The sequence below is a fragment of the Columba livia genome, chromosome 1 (genome assembly GCF_036013475.1).
Source record: "Columba livia isolate bColLiv1 breed racing homer chromosome 1, bColLiv1.pat.W.v2, whole genome shotgun sequence".
Lineage (NCBI taxonomy): Eukaryota > Metazoa > Chordata > Aves > Columbiformes > Columbidae > Columba > Columba livia.
Genome location: NC_088602.1, coordinates 98315770 through 98330784, shown reverse-complemented (window position 1 = coordinate 98330784; position 15015 = coordinate 98315770).

Here is a 15015-nt window from a genome sequence, read left to right as displayed (position 1 = left end):
AGCTGGTTAATTAAAAAATAGGCGACATAGCTGGCTATTCACAAGCTGGATCTGTTCAGAGGCACTGGCCAGCAGATGGACGGGGTCCTGTGTCAATTGTGTTTGAACTCTAAAGGAAAGCTGGTATTTGATGGATGATGTTATTAGCTAAATGTCTTATGTGGTATAAGATCAAAGAACAGATGGAAATTATGCCTTAAAAATAGAATAATCTAAAAGAGGAATGACTTGTAGATGAGTAAGCATCATGGAAACAATAAAGGAGACATTCTTTGGCTTGCTTTGCTGCACATCCAGGTTTGGCTGGTGAGATAAACAAATGATCCACTTAGGACTAAGAATCTTAGGATGTGAATTTTGCTGCACATTTTTTCCCTCACATGCAGGGTTCACACTGTTTTGCCTCTTAAGTTGACTCTGGGTTTCTCTCACCAACCACGTGCGTACCAGCTCTCTGCTTCCCTCACAGATGCCACCACAGTTGCCCCAGGTGGAAGATGGCCAGAGCTCACCAGCATCTTCACCTCACTGTAACTGTGGGCAGAAATGTCACCAATGGTCCGGCACGACACTTTACCTACACAGATAGACTGAACATAACAGTGTGTGGGTTTTTTTCATTTCAGCCAACAACCTCTTTTAAAATGAAGGGTATTGGCCATTTTGGTCTTTATGGTGCCAGGTTGTCTCTCTTTTTCCATGGGAAAAAAAGTGCCTCACATATTCCAGTTGCTTGCACTAAGGACCTGCCATGTGCCAAACAAAATCCTGGCTGTCTCCTGGATTACATCCTCCAGGAAACAGTAGATGTCCTACTCATGGTCCTTACTGAAAATGATGCTTAATTTTTTCACAGGTGCAGGTTAGATTTGTTATCATTGTGTTATCAACAGGGGACAATATCTGCATTAGTAATTTGTTGGGTGCTAAGCATGGTTTAAACACTCAACAATTGTTGATAACACCTCTAATACTTTGAGAAGTAGTGCTCAGTGATTTTCTATCACAGCTACAGATTCCTAATACAAGAAAGTGCAAATATTGGACTAAAATTTTTTTTTAAATTAGCAGTAACTTTCTATTTTTTTATTTTCAGCTTCAAGGCCATGTTTGGCAGTAAACGGGAGTTGAATGACAGTTAATTGACCTCACAGTATGGTAGCTCACAAACTGACCCTCTCATTTGTGGGCTTCTGAAAGAAGTTACACATGAGCACAAACACAAAGGTAGAAGCATCAAATGTAGCCTCCCCCAGCCTCAAGAACACTACGGCTCATAACTTTTTCAAAGCTGTTCATAAATCTTCATCCTCTCTCAACCACTGTGACTTAATCCTATCCATAAAAACAGTCATTTTAAAGAAACAAATAAAAGTGGAAAGCACAGATCAGAGCTCGGTTTTCAAAGATGATTGAACATCTGAGATGGCCCCAGATATTAGATAAGATTTCCAGATGGTCTAAGATAGCCCACTGCCATCATTTTTTATCTGAGTTCCCTTCAGAAGGAGTTTATCTTGCTTAGCAGTTGTTGCCTGAAAACTGAGTTTCTGTTCTCCCAGGAGCAAATGGAGAGTCTCCATCCCAAATTACTTTCAATTCAAGCTGGTTTAAGGTCAGCACCAATAACAGTTTTACACTCTGTGAACAAACAAAGATATTCTGCTGACTCAGTTGGACTACATATCTATTTTTGTGAATAGGTAAAATGAGGTGAGACAAATCCCTCCCTCAAGGACTCAGGCTATAATTTTGAGAAGATGGAGATCTACCACTCCACAGAGTTCTAGCAACTTTCCTGGTTCCATCCCCATGAAATGCTTTGCAGACCTGCAACCCTAATTCACAGGTTTCCTTATTCTATCACTGTATGACCTACAAGACTCATTTTTGTCCTTGGAAAAGCTTTGTACTGCCAGTACCTGCAATTCGGTGGAAAGAAATTGTTTGCCTTGTTGGCAACATCAAGCACTGTGTTGCTTCCTCAAAAGAGCAGAATTTCACCTCTCTATCGTGTGCAGGCTGCAAAATGCATTCAGAATTCTGCAGCAAAATCCATCTTTTGTTTTCATCTGAAATATTTTCCAGTGTTCCCATTTTGTAGTCTTCCCTGGCAAATTTTTACATTCTGAGACAGTAGATAACAGACCTCCATATCATCAAATGTACTGTTAGAACAGGCACTACATGAATGGACTACATGTGCAAGAACTGTTTTAAAATGTAGATATATACTCACGCACAGACATAAACATGCACAGTATTGCTGCAAGCATTTAGAGTGGGTGGGATGTATAGAAATACAGCTCAGGGAAGGACAATGCTTTCTTCCATTGTTGAATTGATAAAGGTTAGTTTATATTCAGGGCTTGGCTATCGGTATTCTTTTAGTAGTTGGGAATGTAAGAAGAACTGAAACTATTGTAATGAAAGTCCACAATAATAAACAACATAATACTTATAAAGTTAATATATACTTCGTTCAAACAAGAGATACCTGAATTCTTAGAGGAAGTGTTATCTCTAATTTTAATAATCATAATAAATATTAGGTAAATAATATTGCCAGTAAATAAAACTACACACCCATACGTGCCAGTGCAGGACCAGGTGGCACAAAATCCTGTTTAGGCATTCAATTTTTTTCATCTCTTCTGTTATCCTGTTGTACATTCCCTCCAATTCAGTTTGCAAGGGTATCATCTAAATACTTAAATGCATATATTCTTTTGTAACCTAAATGGGCCTCTTCTTTCAGTGTTTATATATATCCATGAATATGTGTTGTTAAGGCACAGTATCTGGAAATGTTTATTCAGTGCCTTACACATGTGCCATTTTTAAAGCAAGGCTCCTTTCATCTGGTGAATAAGACTGCTATGGAGAAGACTGTGAAAATTGCATCTGAACTATTAGCTTATTCATTTTATCACAGAAGTCATTGTATAGTGCACAGTCTATTGCCTTTGGACTATACTCAGGATTTAGTTTGACTTGAAAATATAATTTTAGCAGGACCAGAAGTTGGTGTCCCCCTGGTTCCTCCAGCAAGAAGGAGGAGCTGGTCACTGAGGGCTACCTTACTGTATGCTGCCTACAATGCACAAATGGTGTTAGAGTATCTGTGCTTAGAAAAGACAAGGCAAAGAGCCTGACAAGGAAAATAATATACCAAGGGAGATCTTGAACAAAGAGTGGCTTGAACAGGTCTGTGGGAGAGAGGCGGGTGGCAGTCAGGCAGGGGAAGGTCAACGTCAGAGATTCGAGTGTATGAAGCCACTGCTCTGTCCTCCTAACCAAAGTTGCTGCCTGTCATTAGTTACACTTGGGCTCCCCTGCGCACACCACAAAGCCATGATGAACAGGTTGTATAGGACAACCAAGAAGCCTGGGTTCCTACACATTTTTAAGCCTATGTACCTCATGGTTACCCACTCGAGTTTTGCCTCTATATTACCTTCAGCTCTCTGACCCCTGCATCTCCTGATGATGTGTAATGTTCCAACTTGCCTTTGCTCTCTCATAGAATTTTCAACTGCTGTTAAAGCCCCTACATGACTGCTGGCTAAGCAAGGGCAGCGTGACATCCATGGCTAGTGGGCACCTGCTCATCATCCAGCACACTGCAGCTCTTTGCCTTCTCAGGCTGCCAAAATGTGGGTGCTTCAGGTTCCTTTGGCAGGACAGCAATAGAACGCAACACTCCCACCTAAGCATCACAGTTACTCACATATCCCAGAACTTGTCTCTGTTGTCTCAGAGACCTTTGCTTTGCTATTAAAATCAGTTGAAATTGGACAATTGGTAGAAATGCCAGTGAGAGAGACTAACATCAGGGCAGACAGACAAAAAAGCAACTCAATCCTAAGAGAAAATCATAAATAAGAATGTAAAGATGTCTTTTTTCTACCTTCAGGCTGCTGGAAGGCAGAGTCTCTTTCTCCTAGAAGAGGCTGCAGCAAACATAATCCTTGTGCCCATCACCTTTGGAGTGACTGGCTGCCCCTCTCTGGTCTCCCTTGACACTTCTTACATCTTATGGAGAAAGAGGAAAGCTACCTTGTTTCTCTGAATCTCAGCAGCATGGATCAGTAGTTTTGCAGACACCTGTGAGAATTTATCTGTCCTTCCTGAAGGCAGATATCTCAGTCCCAGCTTGGCTCCTTTTATTGTCAGTGGAAACCATGAGCAGGTACTGCCCAAACGGCCATGCACTTGCAGATGATAGGACCAGGCAGAATTGCCTTTTGGCAGTATCCATTTATCTCTATTAATAACAAAGGAAGCCAAGAGTCACTAGTTCAGATTTAGTCATCCAGCTGTTGGATGCCTTTGTTAGGACAGATGAATTCCACCTTTAAGGTTGTTTCAAATTATCTTGTAAGCTTATGTGGTAGATACATAACATACCAGATATCTATAGCTGTATATAGGTCAATGCTAAATATCTTGCTTTTTTGCCAAGGCTGCAGGGGAAGTTTTGTGTCAGACAGTGTGGGATAATGACACCTGATATGCAATGTGCAATTTGCAGTGTATTTCTTCCATTTGATAGAGGCAGAAAGAGTCCCTCTGTGAAGACCTGTTGTCTGTCAAAAGCTTATCTGAGTATCAAAGAACAGTTATGATCTGTCCTGCAGGCTTCCCAAACCACATCTAAAAGCAGACTGGATTAAACACAGTCTCTTGTAGGAAGGAGTTACAATCATGCCCTGCAGGTTTCCAATGTGGAGCTTGAGACCTTGGGATACAGTTTACCTGTGGTATTTCTGGCAATTTCGCCCATGGTTCTCCAGCATTTGCATCTCTGCTTCCCAATGTGGGTGACACATGGTGCACCTCAGGCACCCAAGTTGGTCTCTAACCCACCATCCCAAACCTGTCCCCCACATTTCTCAAGAGGTCAAAGTTTGTCAGAAAGCCCTAAACAGCTTCCAATGGCAAAACTGACAGTCTCATCTGAGCATGAACTGAGGTTCAGTGTTTCTAAATATGGTTTAAAGCAGTTTCCTCAGCAAAGGTCAGATCCAGAGTGCTTTCTTGTAGCTTACATATTGCTGAAGGTCAAGTTGCACCTTCATTTCTAGGGTGGTTTGCAGGAGAGAGAGAAAACTCTAACTATGGTGGCAGGAGTATCTCCACTTAATTGAGAAGGGCATTGTTGCCTTCCTCAGCATAGTATCAGGTTAGGGCTGTGATCTGAACATTTTCATAATGACAAAAACCTTCCCATGAATTCACTTAGAGTAGCAAAAATGGTTTGGCAAGACACAACCAGACACTTATAATGACAACCTTATTTTGTTGCAGTCTCCTGTCAGTATCCACACGGTGTGATTTTCTTGCATTAAAAATATAATCAGTAAAGTGGAGACATTCCTTATGCTATTTACCATGAAAAATTAAAGCAAATGAATTTTTCTGCCACCCAGCTTTGTGTGGCCACTTCCTGTGCAAAATCTCACATTTGAAAAGGAAACATTAAATGAAAGTCAGTCTCAGCTAAACAATTTGGGTTAAAACTGCAGGGCAGCTTGCCGTATGTGAAGTTGCTGAGAAGAAATGCTATTTAGAGCAGGAAATTGGTGATTCATAATTGACATTAACTCCAGTTACCCTCCAATGTGCATGCTGTACTTCATGTGAAATTATTATAAGCAAAGAAAGGCCATTCCCTTGAGCAAGTTCAAGTTAATGTTTAGGAAACCATTTAAGTTATTATTAGGACAAAAGTCATTACAGTGGAATGGTCAGATGCTCAGACTGCACCCTCAGCTGCAAAACCTGTGCATATTAATACTCTTTGCAAGTAGCTCTTCAGACATATAGCATTTTGGCCAATTCACTGAAATCTCGACTTCACAAATGTCCCCAGTCAAAACTCCCACCTACTAAACAGGGCCAGAAACAAGGCACTCCCTGTAGGCGGGTTTCTGCTTCCATGGAAATCCATGCTGGTCTCCTGTTTTACACACACACAAGTCCCTTTGAACTCAGATGAACTCCTGGAGCCCGAGCGGTTTTTGGGAGCAGAGCCGCAAGGACAAATCTGTACACAGCTGCATGTGGACCCTGGTTCCAATGCACTATCTGCCACACTGGCAGATGCCAGTGTTGCAGAAGGCAGCTGGCTGCAGTTCAGACCGTAGAAGGAGACAGCCCAGGGGCCAGATCCTCACCTAATACGAGCCCACAATGCTCTGTGGCTTTTGGTGCAACCAGTGACCAGGCACTAAGTGCAAATTTGCTGCCACCACTGCCTGGTCCTTGGCAGCTGGATGTTCTGCCTTCTGTTCTCCAGAGCAAAGATGAAGCTTACAGAACTTCCTTCAAGTACCGCAGTTTGTTCAGTCCAAATGAAGATTTTTTTTTCAAACAAAAGCAGCATCTGATAATAGAATATGCCTCAAATTGCAAGTGTAAATCAAAGGCAAACTTCAGGTAAAGAAAGCAATTAAAGACTCATACAACTATAAGTTTAAATGCCTTTGAAATTGAGAAAAGCACTTGAAAACACTGCCTCATTACTGCCCTTAGAGAGGAGTGATTTGGATTTCTCTCTACAAGGAGAGATGCTCTGTAGGCCCAATGCTCTGTATGATCAAGGACCCCATAAGAAAAGCCAGCCATTTTCCACAGCTAGTCAAACTCCTGAGGCACTGCTGACTTCAGGGGGATGCTCAGGGCACAGAGGGGTGACAGGTCATGGAAAGCCAGGGGATTCACTGCCCCAGCCTGGGCTCTGATGAGCAAGACCACAGAGTAGCGTTTTGGGTAGCAAGGACAGCAGCGCACAGCCTCGGGAGTAAAACAGACTGAGAAAACATTCTTTGTATAAGCCTAGAGATGACAAAAGACCTGACAGAGCTGAAATAGAGCTGCTGGAGCTGAAGAGGACACCAGAAGGAGGTGAAAACTGTGGTGTACTGAGAGTGAACACAGTAAGGGTAAGAGAGCCTGACAGCAAAAGACAAGAGAAAAAAGACATTTGTTGGTGTTTCCAAATAATTTTTAACTCTGTTGGGCAAAGAAACCATTGTAGAAATGTGAGTCCTTCAAACAGAGGTACAAAAGGTTTTCAGATAAAGGGTACGAAAAGGAAAGATTGCCCTCACATGGCAGAGCCAAAGCTGCAGCTTTAGAAGCTTCAGGAGCCGACCATGGCAAGAGCTTCCTGGGGCAGAGCTTGGAGGCTACTACATGAAGTAGAATCAACTCTGGAGATAGGAATTATGGTTTTCCAAGCAAAGGAAGGCAACCAGAACAGAGTGAGGCTGAAGAAAGGACAGCAAGGACTATGAAACACCTCTGAAAAGAGCCCTGAAGTGGAAGGGCAATTTAAGTCTCCTGTGCTGGGAGACACTGAAAGGCCACATATGATGCACATGCCTTGGCAAGCTGCAGCTACACCTGGCATTTGGAAAAAAGATGCAAAAATTACAACAGATGATATTGTTTGAGAAAGAATAAACACGAACCTATGGTGCACAGCATGGGTGAGAAGGATGGTGACAGCACTGTTAGAGGTATGTGGCTTATTCAAAGGAGCCACGAAAAATGCTGTGGCAGAAGACAAAAGGACAACCAGACCATACGTAAATGGCAATAATCAATTTTCGGCTGGACAGAGCTGCACAGGCTGATAAGGTTTCTGACAGTGTTACGAGCACTGAAAGAAAAGCTACAGGCAGCATAAAGTAAGAAAAGAAAGGGCTCAGAAGGGCTGTTCCCCACTGAAGGAGATAAAGGCATGGGCAAATGAAAGAGAGGGTTCATGACAGTGTCGGGGATTTTTAAAATGTCACATCCTTGATCTCACCCCCAGGCCAATGCACTGGAAACAAAACAGCAATGGAAAAGGCTGAGGGATTCCATGGAGTAGAGATGGTCCCTGCAAACTGCAGGACGCATCACAAAAGCACCTCACTCTCCCCATCCCTGCTCCAGTGTGGGGGCTGGAGCCTCTCACCCCCAGCCCGGGGTGAAGGCTGCAAGCGTTCTGCCCTCGGAATAAGGAGTCGTGGGAGAAACTCAGCCCTGGAAGGACTCCGCATCCATCCTCAGGACAAAATGTCACTTCCTTAGCAAATAAGGAAAATGAAGTCAGTACATGAACAGAGCACATTTTCCTCTCCTCCCAGAGGGGACTGGCTTTTCAGAGATGGTTGATACTGCACACTACATACCCTTTACCTGACACACCAAGCAGTGCTCTTGGGCAGAAGCCAGTATTGAAACAGAGTGTGAATTCAGCATCCTCATTTCAGAGATGTCCTTACCTCACTGCGATGAGGTCAGCGATCAAAACTGGAGGAGTTTCTCAGGAAAAGAAACCTCTCAAGGAAAGCTACCTTTTGACTGCATAAAGCTTCCTGGTTTCCATATACAATCTTGTTGTCTTAAGGGAAGAAAATCTACAAATCTTAGCTTGGGAAATGGCTCAGCCTCCCAGGGCTGTCACAAAGCTAACAATGACTGCAAAGTCATAAAATCGCAAAATCATTGAGTCATAGAATCACAGAATAATTTTGGTCAGAAAAGACCCTCAAGATCAGAGAGTCCAACCATTAGCCTAACTCTAGCATTGAACCATGTTCCTAAGAACCTCACCTACATGTCTTTTAAGCCCCTTCAGGGATGGTGACTCCAGCACTTCCCTGGGCAATGCCTAGCAACCCTTTCTGTGAATAATTTTTTCCTTATATCCAATCTAAACCTCCCCTGGTGCAACTCAAGGCCATTTCCTCTTGTCCTATTGCTTTTTACTTGAGAGAAGAGACCAACCCCCTCCACACTACAGCCTCCTTTCAGGTAGTTGTAGAGAGTGAGAAGGTCTCCCCTCAGCCTCCTTTTCTCCAGGCTGAACAGCTGCTCCTCATCAGACTTGTGCTCTAGAACCCTCACCAGCCTTGTCACCCTCCTCTGAACTTTCTCCAGCACCTCAATGCCCAAAACTGAATGCAGGATTCAAGGTGTGGCCTCACCAGCATGGAGTACAGGGGGAAACTCCATGCAACAGAAATCAGGTGCCTGGCAGGCAGAATAGCACAGTAAGGGTGCAGGCAAGTCCTGGCAGGGCTGAAATCATAGAATAGTAGAATTTTGGGGGTTGGCAGGGACCATAAAGATCATCTAGTTCCAACCCCATCTGCCATGGATGGGAGTACTTTCTTCTAGACAAGGTTTGTCAAAGCTCCATCCAACCTAGCTGATACACCTATGTCAATGGACAAGAGAAAGATACAAAGTATCCTTGGGATGATGACATGTATGAGGAACCTACCCATAGCACCAGCAAGCTCCCTAGGCTTGTGGGCGGCTCTAGCCAGTGCACACAGTGTGTAAATTTAAACAAAGGCTTTGTGGAAGAATCCTCAACCCTGCATTGCTATAAGAGTAGGCTTCAAATAAAATATATCACAGACACTTCCAAGCAAAGGATGAGAGAAGCCCATGCCTGGAGATTGGCTTTTTGTGTATCATGAACAAGGTGCCTGTCCATGGTCCCAAGAGCAAAGGAGAAATCAGATCTGGATGTCATTGCATAGAGTGCAGGCTGTGATTGCTACAGGCACTGCCCAGGCTGTCACCCCATAGACAGCAGTTCAAGCTGTTGGTCAGGATGAAGGCACCAGGTTTTCCTGATACCAAGTAAGCATTAAAGTGAAAATTTTCAGTCTTAAAAGAAACCTTTGAAGGTTGAAGGACACAGAAAGGGCAGTAAGGGTCTCGGCACGTTGCTAACTGGATAAGGCTGATGCAGCAAGCTTAGGTGTGGTTTCCCGCTGGTCCATGCTCCATAAGTGTTAGCCCACTCCTTAGCTCTCATCTGGGCCAACCCAGCTGACTGCCAGCAAGAAAAACCTCACAGAGAAGGAAATAGGACTTACTGATGTTGCTGTGAGCCTGTGGCCTTGGGGCTTGGACTCAGATACATCAACTGAAAACCCTGGGAATATAGGTGGGAAGACATCGGGTTTGCCATGTATATTGTACCTGATGGAAGAATATCTGACAAGGGCACAGCCAAGTCAGACCTTGAGGTATGGGTGTGGAAACTCAACCAGACATCCTTGTAAACCCCTACTCGGTTTGTCCCATTGCAGCAGGCTAGGGCTGAGGTCCAAAGCTCAGGATAGCTGGTGGGTTTGCTGCTTCCTAACAGCACCCATGCAGACATCTCAGGCAAAGCCAGCACCTTCACTTGACACTGAAAAGCTCTTCAGAGGCTCAGCAAGAGGCTCAGTAACTATATGGCATTATCTTCCGTGTTGTTGATTTCTCCTTGTTATGCTTATTGTTTAACCTGGTAGGAAAGAAACAGGAAACTTGTTTGGGATGCTCTTGTAAAAGCTAGCTGGAATTATGGTTCAGAGTTGCATACTTCCTTGCTGGGCTATGCTGATCGTTTACAACTCAGCCACTGCATGAACAAATACATGAATGAAGTGACAAATTAATTAGACAGGTCTTTGCCAGGTTCCCTGGTTTCTGAACTGCACGGATTTTGCTATGACTGCCAATACCTGTTCACTGTGGACTGGCTTAGGCAGAACTGGTCCAAAGCTCATTAAAAAAGCTCCAGTTATTCACCCCCTTCTCAGCTGTGCCTTCACAGTTCCCTTGACTGCACTCAGACCCTGGGTAGCTACCACCTGTGCAAGTTTAGTTTGGGGTTGCGATCTTCTACCAGCCTGTAACATCCATTTACAGTGACTGTAAGAGATGCTATGGAACTGGAGTGCCTCAAACTTCTAAGCTCATGCCCTCTATTTCGAAAGATTACTCTGGAAAGTAAAGTGACCAGGCCGTAGCCCTAGTTTTCAAAGTATGAGGGCTTGCATTAGTTCTGTCAGTGAGACTCCTAAATTTACACCAGCTCTAAATCTATCCTTTGGGTTATACAGTGATAGTATCTCATTAGGTAATTTCAATACTTGAGCTAATAAATCCAATGAATGTGATGGAGCAGTTGTATTGTTTTGATGCTTAAAACACAGCACAGTAGGATGATTTCTCATTGTAAGTTTAAGAAGGAATCATGGCTGTGCTCCAGGCTTTCTAAAAAAAACACAGAGTTTGGGGACATGGTAGTTGCAGTTTCTTGTACTGTTGTTCAACACAGAAAAGAGATGGTCAGTCCATAGGAACTGTTGCAATTTTGTTCTTTTCCAGTTATTGTTCTGGCTTAAAACACATGGCCTTCCAAGTTAGTTATCGAAACAGAGATACACTCATAACCAGCAAGACTGTTTTAATGTTTATGAACTGTATACAATAAACATGATACAGATGCAGCAGCCACTGAGCAGATTGTCAGTGCAATGGAGGCACTGTGAACTGTGCATGCAATTCCTGCACCTCAGCCTCTCTTATCAGCACTGCATTTACGGTGTGTGTCTGAGCTGTCCATCCCCAGATTTGTCATCTGCAAATAGTCATGCAAACTCATGCATGTAGGGAAGTAGGTCAAGACACTATATGGAGGACCAGGAGCTATAGTTTAGACAACACCAGCATTTTTGGTACTATGTCTTCTAAAGCTGCTTACAGCATGGTTAGATAACATAGCAGGAGAAATACCCATCCAATACATCCAAATCTCTCCCCTCTTGACACAGGGGGGTAAACTGCAGCTTCCAGATCTCCCACAAGACTGAAAAGTCATGGTGAAAAGCTACCCCGAAAGTCCTGTGGTGCCAAAGCCCTCAAGCAGGAGTGCTTCACCACGATGGCAGAGCACCACAGACACCAGCTCCAGCTGTGTAGTGCTCACAACCACGAGGATGCTCCCAGGAACAGTCTGCACCACAAGTTTGACCGCTCCTCACCACCAGCATCTGCTGCTGGCCACTATTGGAGATGGGGTGCTGCTGGGTGGACCTCTGCCTGGTGCAGTGCAGCCATACTCGGGGTTTTGTGATTTATGTGGTAAAATATGTCAAAACATGGTATAGCATGGCACAATAGTTTAGTGAGGTAGGTGAGGCAAATGATGAAGTCCAAATGAGATGGTTTTGCTTCTTCAGAACAGAACTTCTCAAAATTATTAAAATCAAGCCTTCTGATAAAGAATGGCAATATCATGGTTTGTTGATTTTGTTTGTCTGGGGATTTGGGTTGTGGGGTTTTTCCAAGATTGTTACATTTCACAGAACATTTCATTTGCATTTATGCTGTGCTTTCCTGGAGAAAATGATATTGTTAAAAAACGGATTCTCTGTAGTTGTAAATCAAATCCATTTATTTCAATGGCTTAGTCTACAGAGCATGAAAGGCCAGCTCTATCTATCCAGTTTGTAATAAACTGAAGAACATTCTTGTTCAGCACAGCAGTCTCAGACTACTCATAACTCTCAAGCACTGATGTCTCTATATAAGCAGTTTCTTTAATTACCATTGCCAATTCTGATTTTCCAGGTGAAGGCAGGCACCTTGCTAAAACACTGAAATCATTTATCACCTGTCATGAAGAAGAGAGTTTGTTGGCATCCTCCTATGCAGGAAGAAATGCTTTGATGCCAAATTATTCCATCTATGGTATGGTAAGAAAAAGCGACACCTGTTATGAAGTTTGGAAGACTATATAAAATTTAGTTTATGTACATTACCATCTTGTCTGACACAGGAGCATCACAGAAAAGAATAAGAAGGAAAAAAAAATGTTAACTGTTGTGGCAGTCACAAACATATTTAATTTATGACAGAGAACAAATAAAATCGTTTCTCTTCCAAATAAACAAACCCTCCCAGGAGCTGTGCAGTGACTTCATTTATATGGCCTTAAATGAAAACAGTCTGTAGTCAACAAGTCTACATAATGCGACCAAATACAAAATACAAAGATCCCTAAACCTGTCTGGTGATTCTGATGTGTACAAAGGACCAGAAATCTAAAAATAAGAACTAAATCCACCAGTTAACAGCTAATTCATTTGCAGATCTTCAGCTGCTAAAGGTTGATTAGCAGTAACATCCCACCACCATCCCCAGATACACAGAAATGTGCAGCAGCATCCTCTGGAGAGAAAAGCTCTAGTGCTCATTAACACACATCACCATGTCCAAGTCCCTCTTGATGCCCCAGAGTTACCATCCAACTGGTGGTGGGTCGCAAAAGGAAACCAAAATCCTGCTTTTCATTAGCAGTTTCTACATGGGCAGGGGCCATCTTAAAAAAGGGGCAAGGAGAAAAGAAGTGGCTGGTGCCAGAGGAAGCCAGTGAAACAGGCTTGGGTTCTGAGGCTGCAGTGGCAGGAATGGGACAGTACCAGCACCACTTTGTACCCACTGCACACTCCTCGTCCAGCTACAACCTCTCATGGCTCCCAGAGCACCAGGGTCTGTCACTCCCACTCCTTTATGAACACAGCACTGCTGTAGGGCAGTGTTTTTTCACGTACAGACCAAAGACATTAATTGCAATGACTTGGTGTGTTCCCTTGTCATTCCTGCTGTGTCCCTCAAATTGTTTGGCTTTATATCCAGGGTTAGGGTGTGAAGGTCCTGGATAAATAACAAATCCCTATTTGGCATCACGCATGTTACAGCACTCAATGGTAAGACACAAGCAGGGGCTTGTGAATCTTATTTGAAAATTTTCATTCTTCAATTCATGCAATGGAAGGGAGATGAACCACCCCTTCAGCCCTTGTGCAGGAAAGGCTGTCTGAACCATGGTCTGGCACCATGCTTCACCCATATGAAGAGGTGGGGGTTTGCCAGGGTCAGTTGGGAGCATTGATCCCCCAGAATTTACCTCTCAGTTTCAGCCTTTGTACCCAGTGTCCTCCCCAGGGACACACAGTGGGGTACTGCCACCCACAAAGTGATGGGGCAATTTTGCCATCTGGGAACTGAAACCACTGTGAGAAAGGAAAATGCAAGGAGGTGGTTGGAGCAGCTCTGACTTGTGTTGGGCAGCAGTGGGCTTTCTCAGGAGGGCACTTGTCCCACAGCACAGGAAGGGAAGTGAGAAAAGGGCTTATGTCACCTCCCAGCACATCCCTGAGTCGCTTGCACTGTCCAAACACCAGGGACCAGACTGCTTTTGGGGGCCCGTGGAGTCTGGTCAGTTTGAAAGAGGTCATTTATATACAGGACTGGAAAGGCAGGTGCAGGGTTGGAAGTTTTGAGGAATAATTGTGCGACTTTTTTTTTAACTTGTTCCATCTTTACTACTGTATCACTCCATTTCCTAAAACAGGTTAAAGCCTTTAGATCAAATACAGAGATGAAATAACTTTTTTTTTTTTTTCTTTTTTTCCTCCTTTACAGGCTAGTTGCAAAGTCTGTACACACAGATCAATGCAATGTACAGTTGTCATTTAGATTCAAGTAGAGCACCAGTAGCTGTTACCAAGGGTTACTCAACCCTGAAAAGCCTCCATTTTTCTTGCTTGCTTCCCAAATGAAGACTATGTTTCAGTCCCTTTTTTCATGGGGAAAAACAACTTGTCTATTGCTCTTTTCTATTTTTCTTTTCTACTCTCAATGGTGAACCCCAGCCTTAATGCAAGGATTTCAAAGAAGGCCAAAATTATTTTCTTCATGTTAAGAATTTGCCCTGATACTAAACATTTTGAAATGTCATCTTCTATTTTCTGTTATGTAAATTTAATTTATAAATTAATTTATAAACTGAATTACCCAAATACACTTCTGCAAATTTGCTCTCAAGGAAACAAATCCATCTGCTCTATCTCCTTTGCCCTATTTCTTGCTTTCTATTAAAGTCTGAAATTTGTTGTTAGGACTTCCTGGAACTGAAACAAAAATTATTCAACATATTGCTGGGTCGGAGAATGAAGTGTTTGGTGCGGAAAGGGTGGGGAGGTAGTAAGAGCAAACAAGGCAAAAAAAGGCTTGTATTTGCTGAATTTCTAACTTTCAAGTGTCCAACCAACAACTGGTATTGCCAGCCAAGCCAAATATTTCTACATTTTCTTTTGACATTTGAAGATTAAATAAACCATGTTTATGTGCGATAGTACCAGCAGACACTCGACTCCAGTC